This window comes from Cyprinodon variegatus, unplaced genomic scaffold (assembly GCF_000732505.1).
Source record: "Cyprinodon variegatus isolate N-32 unplaced genomic scaffold, C_variegatus-1.0 Scaffold687, whole genome shotgun sequence".
Taxonomy (NCBI): domain Eukaryota; kingdom Metazoa; phylum Chordata; class Actinopteri; order Cyprinodontiformes; family Cyprinodontidae; genus Cyprinodon; species Cyprinodon variegatus.
In genome coordinates, this window is record NW_015151140.1 from 331366 (window position 1) to 335026 (window position 3661).

At 40.2% G+C, this 3661-nt stretch overlaps 1 protein-coding gene across 3 annotated transcripts in view; it reads left to right on the forward strand.

Moving 5' to 3' along the window:
• Positions 1-3661, forward strand: part of LOC107097347 (nuclear receptor ROR-alpha-like) — a 90159-nt gene that overhangs the window by 72157 nt on the left and 14341 nt on the right. The gene's annotated exons all lie outside the window — the stretch shown is intronic.

Sequence of the window (3661 nt, forward strand, 5' to 3'; positions counted from 1 at the left end):
CCTACCTTTTCCGGTAGGTTAATGGAATTGTGTTAACCCTTAATGTAGTTGCGCTTTTAGATTTGTAGTTGCAGTTTGCACTTCAGGGCCACCGTAATTCTCAGTGTTGCACCATTATAAACAGAAATGGTCCCATTAAAACATCTCTAAACAACAATTTATGTATAAATGGAAAAAAAAAACTTGAATTCACAATTAACATGTTTCATTCCATCCATCCATTTGCTGTCAAGCTTTAACCCTGTTGGGGTCGGGAAGGGTGCTGGTGCCTTCCTCCAGCTGTCTACGGGCGAGAGGCGGGGTCCACCCTGGACAGGTCACCAGTCCATCACAGGGCAACACAGAGACAAACAGGACAAACAACCATTCACACTCACACCTAAAGAGAATTTAGAGAAGCCATTTAACCTCACAGTCATGTTTTTGGACTGTGGGAGGAAGCCGGAGTACCCGGAGAGAACCCACGCATGCTCAGGGAGAACATGTAAACGCCATGCAGAAAGACTCTGGGCCGGGGAATTGAACCCAAAACCTTCTTGCTGCAAGGCAGCAGTGCTTAACACTGCACTACTAAGCATTCCTGTTTCATTGAAGAAAGATTTATTTATTTTTATTTCAGGTTTAAAGATTTACAGAAATAAATCAGGCTTATGTGACTTCATATACTGTGGTATAAACCTTAATAAAGGTGTTTAAATGCTAATAAATTATGTTTATTTTTAATTTCTTATGAAACCCACTGAGCAGTTATCCTCAGCCCCCCCCTCTTCTCATCATTTAGATTCTTCTTCTTCATGAAATGTTTTATTATCTGCCGGAACAGAAGAAAATATCGTAGCGTGGAAGGCCTCAGGGCTCGGTCTGAGGGGGACGCTGCTGGATGTTAGAACCCAATCAGAAGTCTGCAGCTGTACGTATAAATATCTGCTGCTCCCACATCAGCTCTAATTTTAGGCGGGGGCTTTGTTCAACATCTGCTTTGATGTTGAAATGCTGAATTCATCCGGGATTAACATTCGTAGAGCTAATTACAGTAGAGAGGAGACTGCAGCACGCGGGCCTTAGCGTCTGAGGCTGTGTTGGTGTGTAGGCTGCAGCTTTTCTGTCTGAGTTTGCTCTTTGTTTCCAAAAACCCTGCAAAGTTGTCCAAACATAAGATATTTTTTACCGTTTACCAGTTCATGTCCGAGCACCAGCTTCATCCAGCTGAAGCTACTCAGCCGGTGTCGGTTTCATCCCATCTTAAACACGTCTAAGATCTGCAGAGGCTGGATCAGTTGCTGCAGCTCTCACCCTTAAAGTATAAATACACTTTTTTCCACCATCATTTCCAGCTGGCTATGCAGTGACCCCATGCCCTGACATGTTACGATGCTGCAGCTTCATTGCACAAAATATTTAAAGTAGAGGGTTGACTTTAACCTCCCAATTCAAGCAAATTCAGGTAGCTCAGACCTTTTTTACGAATATCTAAAAGAAAAAGAAGCAGCAAGTGGCAGGTGGACCCATGCTGAAGGCTGTAGGGGACATATGGAGATAGACAAGGGGCCAAACCATAGGTGGACCGAGGGGGTGGAGACCCCCACCATAACCCCCAACCATTCAGACGGGTACCAGCCCACAGGCAGAGAAAGCCTAGCGCTGCTCAAACATTTAATTTTGATGCTATGTTATATTTTTTACAGGCAGTAAGTTGATCTTTGGGTCCAAACTGAGTTTATTTGATGGTAATCTTTTAAAGCAAACCTAGAGGTTTATTCTGATCCTGGATCAGTTTTAAAGTCAGACTACAGAGGAGTGTTTGATATGTCAAACTTCTCTGTTTGTTGTGCTAATGTGGCTGCACTCTTACATAACATCCCTCTGCTTAATATAGCATCTGAGAGCCGAGCTGTCACTCTGTGGGTATAAATACACTCAGTCAGGTTGGCTCTAGGCTGTCTGACAGATCAGATCTAACAGTAAATCCACAGAAAATCGTGGCCCTAATGAGCATGTTTGCTGTATTTTTATACCTCTCATTCTCTGCTCTCTCATAGAAACAGATTAAAACATTACTTCTGTTGTAAATATTATGCTGGGGCTTTACTCCACAGGCTAAATTATTATTTTAAGAAACTACAAAACCACAAGTTTAAGTCACTGAAAGAGTTTTGATTCCTTTGCTAGCTGCTTTTTTCATGTTTTTATCTTGACTTTATTTCCTTTTTTGTTGTTTAATTCATGTTAAAAGCTTTGATTTGTCTTTGTACTGAAATGGGATGTATAAACTTGCCTTGTCTTAACCTGAGGCTGAGTTTTGTCTTAATTGAAAGTTTTTAACTCCTCAGTTCAGAATATGATCATGACCAGTTTTAATAATTGATACACCAAATGATGACTTTTTTTTCTGCTTCGTCTTCCACTGCTGTAGAACTGAACAGTTCTTATTCAGGTTATTTCAGAGTACAAAAGTTCACACCCAGACGTGGTTTTATGCTTTTCTGTTTTGACTCTTAATTAGGGGTGGGTATTGCCAAAGAAGCCACGATTCGATCCGAATCACGATTCACATGCCACGATGCGATTCTATCACGGTGCATCGCGATACTTGAAATATTGCGATATTTTCACTGAACTCTGTAAGAAAAAGATCCAGCCCTTACCAGTGGCTAACTGGCTGGGTATGCTCTGGATCGTGTCTTCAATTGATACATAACTGAAAGCAACTGAAAGCGTGGACACACTGACAAAAAGCGCTTAGGATTTATAAAACTTAAAATAACAGTGCCGTTTACATGGCCTCAGTGGTCCTTTAAACCAATGAAACGAAAACATTCAAATGTTTGACATTTCCCCTTTTGTAAATCACATGCATCCTATCAATTTTGTTTTTATCTTCTTTGATTTTAAAGCCAAAATGCATCCAAACATCAGACTTGGAATGTGACGGAGCTGGGCAAATTTTCTCAGTCTCCATGTTTTGTTTTTGAACGAATCGTCGCAGTATCCGCAGCGACATCTGCTGGACTGAAAGTTGTATTCCACTTGTTTTTGGCTGATGTGTGCCAACCATTCATGTATTTTATGTATTCCTTTTTGGTAATTAAGAATCGATGCAGTAAATCACAAAAATTAGAATCGTGATCCATCGTCATGACGATTATTTTGCACACCCCTACTCTTAATGTGTCTCTGCTTTTGAGTGGAAAAGCCTTTAACATGTGCAATAAACACTTTCAACACATAAATTTAGATTTTTTTTTTATTATATGTCCTGGAATTCATCTGGTATAAACACTTTTCTTTTATACAGAGCCTGCTTCTTTAAAGCTGATCAAAAAGTAGTGGTCCTGTGGGCTTTCTCTCTGATTCTATTGTTTTTTTTCCCAAGCCCAGCAGCAAAGATTATTTTAAATCAAGCTTTAGACAAGCCACTGTTCTAAGCCCTTAAACAGTTTGGAAAGCAATAGTTTTTTTGGCTCTGATTTTTAAAATAAGACTCTGTTTTTATCATGAACTAGATGATTGTATAAGTAATCCTGTGATGTCGTGAGAAGAAAGTCAATGGGTTTTTGGATTCATCTGTTGGCTCAGAAGCAGCGTCTTCACCCTGTTTCTGAGCTCTTTGTTTCTGACCATCTTTGTTTCCTTCCTGCAGCTCAGATTGAAATCATCCCCT